The 12,678-nt window shown below is 39.1% G+C and overlaps 1 non-coding gene across 1 annotated transcript; it reads right to left on the bottom strand.

Moving 5' to 3' along the window:
• Positions 1-11,656: 11,656 nt before the first annotated feature.
• On the bottom strand, positions 11,657-11,811 carry LOC136865020 (5.8S ribosomal RNA). Its single transcript, XR_010859419.1, has one exon. It is a non-coding gene; the product is annotated as a 5.8S ribosomal RNA (ribosomal RNA).
• Between the last annotated feature and the right edge of the window lie 867 nt (positions 11,812-12,678).

The following is a 12,678-nucleotide window of genomic DNA, read 5'->3' as shown; positions in this document are numbered from 1 at the left end:
TTATATTCATAAAAAATGCGACAATTTCATGTCACTTGTCTCCAAATGAAATTATTCTTAGTTAATCATAAAAGTCATAATCAAAATCATAATTCAAAGATGTGGAAAGTCCCTTCAACTGCTATTAATCCGGTGTACGGGAAAGAGCTCGAGGGTTCTTTAACGTCCCAGAAAATCTACTGGCACGGCAATCGACTGTACCAGGATTCTATCTCACAATCTTGAACATTCCACTATGTTACTCAGCTGGTATCATGAAAGTATAGGTGTATGGATTACTCAGTACAAAATACAAACCAATCGAATACACTTTCAGTGTTGGTAGCACATGGTGGTTCCTTATAACCACATTTAAAGTACTGTTTAATGATCTAGGCCAGGGCCTCTCAGGGTGCATGCGCCTGGTGCATGCACTGTGCACGGTGTAAAAGACGACTTCGCTTGGTTGACCAGAATGCAGACCCCCACTCCTCGATTTGGAGCAATAGCGCTGTCTCTCTCTTTCCCCACGCCTGTCTCGTTCGCTCCCCCTCTCTCACTCTTCCTCACTTGCTCCGTAGCGCTCCAAATCCGAGCCGAGTTGAGCCGAGCTTAGCCGAGTAGCCCAGAGACGAAGCGTTGGTCCGAGCCGAACCGAACGGGACCAATGCACTGTGCACAGGAACTCTGCGCCGCTGTTTGCACGCGTGAGATTTTGGGCATTTGAGAGGCCCTGATCTAGGCTGTGAATCAAGCTCTCTTAATTCAGGAGTTAACAGTTGAACCTTCAGTTAATATTCAGACTAATAATAACAACAACAATAATAATAATAATAATAATAATAATAATAATAATAATAATAATAATAATAATAATAATAATAATAATAATAAAGTATTATTATTTTTATATTAGTGGTTTAACGTCACATTAACAGAGAAAAGTTGGCCATGTCTTTAATTAAGGTACTGCTCCAGAGAAAATGGAGAAACCACGGAAAACACCATTCAGGGCTACCGACAATGGGGTTCCAACCTACCATCTTCCGAATGAAAGCTCGTAGCTACGTGACTCGTAACCAACTCGCTGGTAAGATTAAATAATAAATACATCTGCGTGCATGGTGCAATTCAAACTTGACAATCTACAAGTTGCCAGGAAGTCAACTAGGTATTTCAACAACAATGGTAGCACGTGGTGGTTCCTTATAACCACATTTAAGGTACTTGTTAATGACTTCAATAATGGCTAGTGAGAGGAAGGGAAGAACAACACTTGTGCGTCCCAAGGATATTAGCCACCGGGCGAGTTGGCCGTGCGGTTAGGAGCGTGCAGCTTTGAGCTTGCATGCGAGAGATAGTGGGTTCGAACCCCACTGTCGGTAGCCCTGAAGATGGTTTTCCGTGGTTTCCCATTTTCACACCAGGCGAATGCTGGCCACGGCCGCTTCCTTCCAACTCCTAGGCCGTTCCTATCCTATCGTCGCTATATCTGTGTCGGTGCGACGTAAAGCCAATAGCATTTTCCTGTTGTGAAAATGGGAAACCACGGAAAACCATCTTTAGGACTGCCGACAGTGGGATTCGAACCCACAATCTCCCGAATGCAAACTCACAGCTGCGCGCCCTTAACCGCACGGATAACGCGCTAGGTGTATAATAATAATAATAATATGAAAGTGACTGAGGTATGAGCAATGCTAGTAATGCCATTCCTTATGCAGCCAGTCCCTGTTATGAATGGTGTGAAAATGTTACTCACATGGTCGGTTTAATTTTCTAAATCCAGCATCATCATATACAAATTCACACACAACTTAAATATTTCCAGCGCTTAACACTGCGGCTTACAAGACTTTAGGTTGAGCTTACTACTAGCTAAACATTATAACTCCGTTATATAGAAATTTACACGTGGGCTTAGCAAACTGATATGGAATAGCAACTTCTGACTCAATGAAGAAAGCGAAGGGAAACTACCTCACTCCACATTTCCCTAGTATGCCCCTTCAGTGATGCCTAGGTCATCTATGACAGCTGATAATGGAGCTGTTGAAGATCCAACCAGCCTTCGGACTTAGGACCAAACATGCATACTGTACACTATTTATATCCCACCACCCCCCACCCATGCCTTTGCTGGCAGGACCTAGTGTTTACAGTGCACTATGTCTTCTGGTATAGGCTAGAGCAATTTTGTTACTTTCATAGATCTGTCTCTGTCTTATCCTTGACTTTGACAATATGAAAGTGACTGAGGTATGAGCGATGCTAGTAATGCCAATCCTTATGCAGCCAGTCCCTGCTATGAATGGTGTGAAAATGTTGCTCATAGGATCGGTTGGTGTATGCATCTCAGTGGGCTTGGCAGACTGATATGTAATAGCAACCCTGGTTCGGTGAGGAAAGCAACGGGAAACTACCTCACTCCTCATTTCCCTAGTACGCCTCTTCAGTGATGCCTAGGCCATCTATGACAGCTGATGGCAGAGCTCTTGAGGATCCCACAAGCGGAATCGCTGACGGACTGAACATACATACATACCCCCCCACCCAAGGAAAAGTCGTACCTACGCCACTGCTTCTCTCGTTCTGTGTAACCTAGTCTTCTAATTGTCAGATTCCTTCATTCCTCCCGTTTACTCATTATTTCGCCCTTCATCCACCGGTTGACAAATCTGACATAATCGGCCGAGATGAATCTACTTTTCTTGTGCGTAAACGGTGAGCAACATCTGCGTCATTACATTGAAGATTCACCCCCAAGCTAGCAGATACACTTTACAGACAAACATTGTACGGAGATCTCATGACCAGAGTCGCGCATTTTTATTTCATTTAAGGCTCGCACTGTAATCTTTTTAGGTGAGTAAAGGAAATTTGGTCATCATAATAGTTCCTAATCCTTGCTCAGAACGGAGAAAAAGAAAGATCATTGAACGCATGATTTTATAATCCAAAGCCGTCCTATGCTGCTACCTAGCAGAAATATAGTGAACTAACGCCGAACAACCAGCTTGCCTGATTCTTACAGAGCGCTCATACGTTGAGATAACGCTGGTATTGGATGTAGCTCTCAGAACATTTTACTTCCTTAGCCCAATCTTCGAACACACCACTTGGGCCGAAGTCCACTAGGGTTATCAACGTTACTGAAAGATATACAATGACGTTATGGAAGAAACTGATATAATTGCAGTGAGTGTGGGATTATATTAGTAAACTACTAAATGTCAGTGGTGGCTACAAAGTAGGTTACTTTGTCTATATATTACTAGCAGTTACCCGCGGCTTCACCGACACCACGGCCGCTTCCTTCCCACTCCTAGCCCTCTCCTGTCCCATCGTCGCCGTAAGAGCTATCTGTGTCGGTGCGACGTAAAGCATCTTGCAAAAAAGAAAAAAAAAGCTTCACCGACAAATTGAGTTTCATTACCCGGAAAATCCTTGTAAACCACGTTTGTGTTATTGCCTTTTGGGGCTAAGATGACCATGCAACATAGAACTGTACATATGAAACAGTCTTCTCTCAAATCGGAAAAAAGTGTTTATTTTTAAAGAATATTCCAAATATCTATCTCCACGTCGTAACATTTTCAGTTTTGAGATAGGCTATAAGAATGCACATAAAAAGAATTTAACCCCTTTATCAGTCCTTCCCATTTTCCGAAAACAAAAAGAAATAAATGTTCCTTTACTTTTAAAGGAGATTCCAAATGCTAATTTTCGCGTCTGTAACATCATCAGTTTGTGAGATATAAGCATCCTCATTAACAATTATTCACTTCTTTTCACCCCCCGTTAAGTGCCTTTTCCGAAAACAAAAAGTACGTGTTCCTGTATTTGTAAATTACTTTGCAAATACCAAGTTTCTTTTGTATTTTGCTCTTAGGTCGCACCGACACAGATAGGTCTTATGGCGACGATGGGACAGGAAAGGCTTAGGAATGGGAAGGAAGCGGTCGTGGCCTTTATTAAGGTACAGCCTGGTGTGAAAATGGGAAACCATGGAAAACCATCTCCAGGGCTGCCGACAGTGGGATTCGAACCCACTATCTCACGAATGCAAGCTCACAGCTGCGCGCTCCTAACCGCACGGCCAACTCGCCCGGTAATACCAAGTTTCATGCCTGTAACATGTCAAATTTTTTACATATACCGTAGATATACCGGTACTCATTTTCAATATTCATCCACTTTTTCAATTCTTTTCAAACCCTTAAGTGGACTTTTCAAAAATAAAAAAGTCGTGTTTCTTTATTTTTAAAGGAGATTTAAAATACAGTACCAAATTTCACGTCTGTAACATATTCAGTTTTTGAGATATAAGTATCCTCACAGAGTAAATTCAACATCTTTTTCCCATTTTTCAACCCCCTCTCCCTTTAAGTGTACTTTCCGAAAACAAAAAATATGTGTTTCTGCCATAAAAGTATCCTCTTAAACAGAATTCAACTCCTTCTTTACTTATTTTCACCCCTCCCCCCACCCCAAGTCCCCACGTGCTCAACATCTTTATCTTTTAGAGATATAAGTATCCTCATACAAATAATTCAAGGAATATTTAATATCCCCCCCCCCCCGTAAGTGGATCTTCGAAAATAAAAGAAGACGTGTTTCTTTATTTTTAAAGAAGATTCCAAATACCAATTTTCATGTCTGTAACATCTTTTTTTTTTTTTGAGATATAAGTTTCTTCACAAAAAATAATTCAACTCCTTTTTCACCCCAACCCCGTTAAATTGATTCCCCCCAAAATGCGTGTTTCTTTATTTTTAAAGGAGATTCCAAACACCAATGTTCACGTATGTAAGCACCGGGCGAGTTGGCCGTGCGCGTAGAGGCGCGCGGCTGTGAGCTTGCATCCGGGAGATCGTGGGTTCGAGCCCCACTGTCGGCAGCCCTGAAAATGGTTTTCCGTGGTTTCCCATTTTGACACCAGGCAAATGCTGGGGCTGTACCTTAATTAAGGCCAAGTCCAACTCCTGGGCCTTTCCCATCCCATCGTCGCCATAAGACCTATCTGTGTCGGGGCGACGTAAAGCAAGTAGCAAAAAAAAAGTCTGTAACCATCAGTTTTTTAGATATAAATATCCACATAAAAAGAATTAAATTTCTTCGCTTCCTTTCACCCTTCCTCCTTAAGTGAAATTTCCGAAAACAAAAATACGTGTTTATTTATAAAGGAGGTTCTAAATACTAATTATCACGACTGTAACATCTTCAGTTTTCGAGATATGTGTCCTCATAAAAGGAATTAAATTCCTTTCCACTCCCTCCCCCCAAGGTTAATTTCCCCCTAAAATAAGCGTTTCTTTATTTTAATGGAGATTCCAAATACCAATTTTCACGCCTGTATCAACTTTAGTTTTCATACGATATAAGTATCCACATACAAATAATTCAATATTTTTTTCAATTCGTTCACCTCCCTTAATTGTATTTTCCGAAATCAAAGGAATATATGTTACTTTACCTTTAAAGGGGATTCCAAACACCAATTTTCATGTCTGCAACATATATAGTTTTTTAGATATAAGTAGACTCATACAAATAATTTAACTAAGTATTCAATTTTTTTCACCCCCGCCTAAGTGGATTTTTCGAAAGCAAAACATATACATTGCTTTATGACACGCCAATCATCAATTTTTACGTCTGTAACGTCTTCACTTTTGAGATATCAGCATCCTAATACAAAGAATTCAACCCACTTATCAGTCATTTCTACACGCCCCTCCCCCTACCCCAAGTGGTTATTCCTAAAACAAAATATACGTGTTTCTTATTTTTTGAAAGGGATTAAAAGTACCAATTTTCACTTCTGTAACATATTAAGTTTTTGAGATATACTGTAGATATGCTCATTCTAAAAATTCACCCCCATTTTTGTTCCCCTTAAGTGCATTTTCCGAAAAAAATCTGTGTCTCTTTCCGTTTACAGAAGATTCCACGTACCAGTTTTTAAGTCTGTAACATGTTAAGTGTCTGAGATATATTGTAGGCCTAGATGTATATTTTTAAATTTCCACCCCATTTATCACTCCCGTTTAGCCCCTCTTCATTGGAATTTTCAAAAACAAAAAATACGTGTTTCTTCATTTTTAAAGGAGATTCCAAATACCAATTTTCATTGCTGTAACATCTTCACTTTTTGAGATATAAGTATCCTTATGAAAGGTATTCAACCAATTTTTCACCTTCCCCCCCCCCCCCCCCTTAATGGGATTTTGCGAAAACAAAGAACATATGTTTCCTTTTAAAGGAGATTCCATTCGTTTCTGTCCAGTAGTTTTGGCTCGGCGATGATGAATCAGTCAGTCAGTCAGTCAGTCAGTCAGTCAGTCAGTCAGTCAGTCAGTCAGTCAGTCAGGACAAGTTATTTTATGCATATAGACTAGCAATTACCCGCGGTTTCGCTCGCGTGGATTTCGTAATTTGATTAAAGCAATCGTTCGTTAGCATTGTACTAAGACATTATCTGAAAATACCTTAAGTATAAAAACTCACCCAAAAACTGAGTTTCATTTACCCCAGAAATTCTTTGTAAACCATGTTTGTGGTAATACCTTTTGGGGTTAAGACGACCATGCAACATAGAACTGTTCATGTGAGAAACAGTCTTCTCTCAAGTCGAAAAAATAAATACATGTTTCTTTATTTTTAAAGGATATTCCAAATACCTATTTCCACATCTGTAACATCTTCGATTTTTGAGATATACATAAGTATCCCCATAAAAGGAATTCAACCCCTTGGTCAGTCCTTCCCTCACCCCCACCCCAATCCCCACCCCCATCTAAGAGCATTTTTCGAAAGCAAAAATACACGTTTCTTTATTTTTGAAAGAGATTCCAAATACCAATTATCACGTCTGTAACATCTTCAGTTTTTAAGATATAAGTATCCTCATCAAAAATAATCCAACTATTTTTCACTTCTTTTCACCCCCGTTAAGCGCGTTCTCCGGAAACTTAAAGGTGGATGTTCCTGTTTTTTTAACGAACTTTCCAAACCAAGTATATTGTGTCGAACATGTTAAGTTTTTGACATATAATGTAGATATTCCGGTACTCAATTTAAAAATTCACCCGTTTTTCAAATTCTTTTCCGCTCCTTAACTGGATTTTCCGAAAACAAAAAAATGCGTGTTTAATTATTTTTAAAGGAGATTCCAAATACCAGTTTTCAGGTCTCTACGTCTGTAACCCCTTCAGATATTGAGATAAATGTATACTCATAAGAATAACTCAACTTCTTCTTCCTGACTTCTTTAGATCTCTCTCCCGCCTTAAGTGGACTTCCGAAAACAAAAATTATACGCGTTTCTTTATTTTGAAAGGAAATTCAAAGTACCAACTTTCAAACCTGTAACAGCCTCAGTTTTTAAGATATCAGTTTTTAAGATAAAGTATCCTCATAAACGTATCTCAACTCATTATTTACTTATTTTCAACCCCACACACCTTACGTTGATTTTGCGAAAAAAACAAATGCATGTTTTTCTTTATTTTTAAAGGAGATTCCAAATACTAATTTTCACGGCTGTAACATCTTCAGTTTCTGAGATATAAATATCCTCATAAAAGGAATTCAACAATTTTTTCACCCCTGCCCGTTAAGTTGATTCCCCCCTTTCCAAAAGTGCGTGTTTTTTTATTTTGAAAGGACCGAGCTCGATAGCTGCAGTCGCTTAAGTGCGGCCAGTATCCAGTATTCGGGAGATAGTAGGTTCGAATCCCACTGTCGGCAGCCCTGAAGATGGTTTTCCGTGGTTTCCCATTTTCACACCAGGCAAATGCTGGGGCTGTACCTCAATTAAGGCCACGACAGCTTCCTTCCCACTCCTAGTCCTTTCCTGTCCCATCGTCGCCATAAGACCTATCTGTGTCAGTGCGACGTAAAACAACTAGCAAAAAAAAAAAAATATATTTTGAAAGGGGATTCCAAATAGAAATGTTCACGTGTGTAACGTTAAGATTTTTAGATATAAGTTTCTCCATACATTGAATTAAATTTTTTCACCTCCTTTCACCCTCCTCCATTAAGTGAATTTCCCGAAAAGCAAAAAAAGTGTTTCTTTCTTTATAAAGGACCTTCCAAATGCCAATTACGACGACTGTAACATCTTCAGTTTTGAGATATATGTATCCTCATAAAAAGGAATTAAACTCCTTCTTCACCACCCCCGCCCTAAAGATGATTTCCACCCCAAAACAAAAAAAATATGTGTTTCTTCATTTTTAAAGGAGATTAAAAATACTAATTTTCATGTCTGTATCATCTTCTGTTTTTGAGATATAAGTATCCTCATGAAAAGAATTCAAATCTTTTTTCACTCCACCCCCGCCCGTTAAGTTGGTTTCCCCTCACCAAAGAATGCGTGTCTCTTTATTTCTAGAGGAGATTCCACATACCAATTTCCACGTCTGTAACCTTCAGTTTTGAGATATAAGTTTCTCGAGAAAAAGAGCTCAACTTCTTTACTTCCTTTCACACTCCCCACTCAAGTGAATTTTCCAAAAACAATAGTACCCGTTTCTTCAACAGAGCTTCCGATTACCAATTAACACGACTGTAACATCTTCAGTTTTTGCGATATATATATCCTCATAAGGGGAATTCATCTCTGTTTCCATCCCCCCCCCCCCTACCAAGTTGATTCCCACACCAAATGCGTGTTTCTTTATTTTTAAAGAAGATGCCAAATACCAATTTTCACGTCCGCAACATGTTAAGTTTTTGAGATATACTGTAGATACGCTAATTTTCAAAATTCACCCCCCTTTTTTCAGTACTCCTTAAGTGGATTTTCCGAAAAAAAATATGTTTCCTTACTTCTACAGGTAATTCCAAACACCAGTTTTCAAATCTGTAATATGTTACGTGCCTGAGATAATTTGCAGATATATTGTTTTTAGAAATTCACTCCGTTTATCACTCATGTTCACCCCCTATTCGTCGGATTAACCAAAACTCAAAAATACGTGTTTCTTTATTTTCAAAGGAGATATCAAATTTCAATTTTCATGTCTGTAAAATCTTCCCCCTTTTCTCACCCTCTTAATGGGATTTTCCAAAAACAAAAAATACGTGATTCTTTATTTTTAAAGGAGATAAAAAATAAAAAAATTACGTCTGTAAACTTTTAAGTTTTTGAGATATAGATATCCTCATTTTAAAAATTCAACCCCCTTTTCACCCCCATAGCGACGGAATATCCAATAATCCTCCCTGAGCGAGCACCTACATGTTTATATGAATGGATCACCAAAATTTCGTTTCTTTCTGTCCAGTAGTTTGGGCTCGGCGATGATGAGTCAGTCAGGCAGGCAGTCAGTCAGTCAGTCAGTCAGTCAGTCAGTCAGTCAGTCAGTCAGTCAGTCAGTCAGTCAGTCAGTCAGTCAGTCAGTCAGTCAGTCAGTCAGTCAGTCAGTCAGTCAGGACAAGTTATTATATATATATGTAGACTAGCAAGATACCCGTGCTTCGCTAAGGTATTATCATGAAATTTATAATTGAATGCTTAACATTTTATATATAACCCGCCGAAAAAGGCGATCTGACTCGTTTTCTGAGAGAATCCACCAAAATTCGTGATGCGACTCGTTTTCTGAGAGATTACGACAAAGTTCCTCCAATTTTTCAATCTTTCATTCCAGCAATCGATTTCATACTTCCCGGGCTAGGTCCAGGTATTCCACCCGGTCAGTTGTGTCCCTAAATCTTTGCCATCTTTTCCTATAAGCATTCTTAATATGGTTCAAATCCTTGAGGAGATCCGGCGTGGTGTCGTCTTGGGTGCTTTGGCGGTACTGAACCACCGGCCGGACTGCAATCGTAGTCATTACCCGGCCAGGACCCGTTTCTAGCGCGTCCGCACACTTGGACGACGGTCCAGAACATTATAATTATTATTATTATTATTATTATTATTATTATTATTATTATTATTATTATTATTATTATTATTATTATTATTATTATTATTATTATAGATGTTCTGGACCCCACAGCAAGTTGCAAGACCGCTACTTGGCGGTAAATTACATCTGCTGCCAATGTCATTGCTGACAATGTGACCAGCACCATCGTTGCGCGTAGGCAAGTGCGCGAGATTTCTGGCGACACGAATTATGACTTCCGTGCATTATTGACCTTATTATAGAGGTGAACAGTTGTACGGTTAATTTCATTCCTACCGTTTATTTTAAATGTGTTCAAATTTTTATGTATATGCCAGGAGAATCTACTGTAATCTAAATTTATGTTCTCCAAAGGAAAAATGGCTCTTGAAACCGAACCCAGGAAAGATTAAAAATGATCAGTTTATGATCAGAATAAGTACATTATGAACAGTAAAATCAATTGGTCTCAGCTCCTTTTTCACCCCACCGACGTTAATTTGATTTACCCCAGCCCCCAAAAAAGAAAGCGTGTTTCTTTGTGTTTAAAGAAGATTCCAAATATCAATGTTCACGTCCGTTACCTTCAGTTCTGAGCTATAAGTATCCCCATTACAATGATTAACTTTTTCACTTTCTTTCAGTTTCTTTAATAGTAAAGGAACTTCTAAATACCAATTATCACGACTCTAACATCTTCAGTTTTTGAGATAGGTGTCCTCTTGAAAGGAATTCAACTCCTTTTCACCCCCGCCCCCAAGATGATTTCCGCCCAAAAACGCTTTTTTTCTTCGGATTTAAAGGCGATCCAATTTTCACGTCTGTAACAAGTTCTTTTAGATGTAAGTATCCTCATACAATTAATTCAATTAATTTTTCAATTCTTTCACCTCCTTCATTGGATATTCCGAGAATACGTGTTTGTTTAATTTTAAAGCAGATTGCAAATACCAATTTTCACGTCTGCAAAATCTTTCGTTTTTGAGATAATAGTATCCTCATACAAAAATTTCAACTAATTTTTCAATTCCCCCCCTTTAGGTGGATTTCCGAAAACAGAAAATATGTGTTTCTTTAATTTTAAAGGAGGTTCCAAATACCAATTTCACGTCTGTAACATCTCCACATTTTGAGATATCATTATCCTATTTAAAAGAATTCAACCCCCACTTTCAGTGACTTTTACACCTCCACACGTGGATTTTCAGAAAACAAAAAATACATAGTCCTTTCTTTTAATAGAGATAAAAAGTACTATTCTTCACTTCGGTAACATGTTAAGTTTTGAGATATACTGTAGAAATGCTAACTTTAAAATTTCACCCCCTTTCTAGTTCCCCTTAAGTGGAGTTTCTAAAAACAAATCACCCATATTTCTTTACTTTTACAGGAGATTACAAATACCAATTTTTGCCTCTGTAACATTTTACGTTTCTGAGATATGCTGTAGATATAGTCTTTCTAAAAATACACTCCAATTTGTCACTCCTGTTTAACCCCCATTAATTGGATTTTCCAAAAACAAAAAACGTGTTTCTTTATTTTCAAAGGAGATCCCAAATACCAATTTTCAGGTCTGTAATATATTCTGTTTCCGAGAAATAAGTATCCTCATTTAATTCATTCAACCCCTTTTTTACCCTTTTCACCCCTCCTATTGGGATTTTACGTAAACAAAAAAATACGTGTTTCTTTATTATTAAAGGGGATTCTAAATACCAATTTTTACGTCTGTAAACTTTAAAGGTTTTGAGATATTCAGTTTTAGCAACCGACCCTCAGCCAGGCGTGGTCCGGGAACGGAATCCATGGACCGCAATGTGCGTTCGAAATGTCGATGTTCATGTATCCTGCAGTTCACATGTCGACGAGCAATTTGCTGCGTTCTTCATCGAGCCACGAGTCGAGTGATCCACCGTTCAGGGTTGTTTTTTACATTTTTCGATCGTTCTCTCCACGGTGAGTGGAGGAGAAGCAATCATTTTCATGGGTTTCTCGTCACAGAGCTAAGAAGTGTTTCGGGCATGGGCGTTGCGTTAATTTAAAACCTTCCCGCCGGGCCGAAGCCGCGACGGGTCCCCTCCACTGAGCGAGGGAGGTAGGTACCCAATGCCGAACGTCTGCATCGTAGGAGACGCGGACACGCGGACCGCGACACTCCCGCTGTCGGCGACGGCCGGGGCCGCCGCTTACAGCGTACGAACAGGACTCGCCTGAGCTCGCAACAGCGGGCTCGGCAGGAGTCTCGCTCCTCGAGGGAGCCTCGCCGGAGGAGAGGACCGCGCGGGGCCGTCCGACTCCTCCTTCTCGAAATGTTTTTTGATAAAACAATTTCGGTAATGATCCTTCCTACACTCATTTTAAAATTTCACCCCTATTTTCACCCTCCCATTAATTGGATTTTCCAAAAACAAAAAATACGTGTTTCTTTATTTTTAAAGGAGATCATAAATACCAATTCTCAGGTCTGTAAAATCTTCAGTTTCTGAGATATAAGTATCCTCATTAACGGCATTCAACCCTTTTTCACCCTTTTTCACCCTTTTTCACCCGTCCTATTGGTATTTTTCGAAAACAAAAAAATACATGTTTCCTTATTTTTAAAGGAGATTCTATATACCAAATTTTACACCCGTAAACTTTTAAAGTTTTGAGATATACAGTAGATACACTCATTTTAAAATTTAACCCTCCTTTTAACCCCCTTACGGGCGGAATATAAAAAAAATCATCCCTTAGCGAGCACCTATATTGTACTATAAATGTATCTTCAAAATTTCATTTCCTTATGCCC

Source organism: Anabrus simplex, chromosome 2 (assembly GCF_040414725.1).
Source record: "Anabrus simplex isolate iqAnaSimp1 chromosome 2, ASM4041472v1, whole genome shotgun sequence".
In the NCBI taxonomy this organism is placed as follows: domain Eukaryota; kingdom Metazoa; phylum Arthropoda; class Insecta; order Orthoptera; family Tettigoniidae; genus Anabrus; species Anabrus simplex.
The sequence above is the reverse complement of the archived record's forward strand: the minus strand, read 5'-3'. Positions and strand labels throughout refer to the sequence as shown.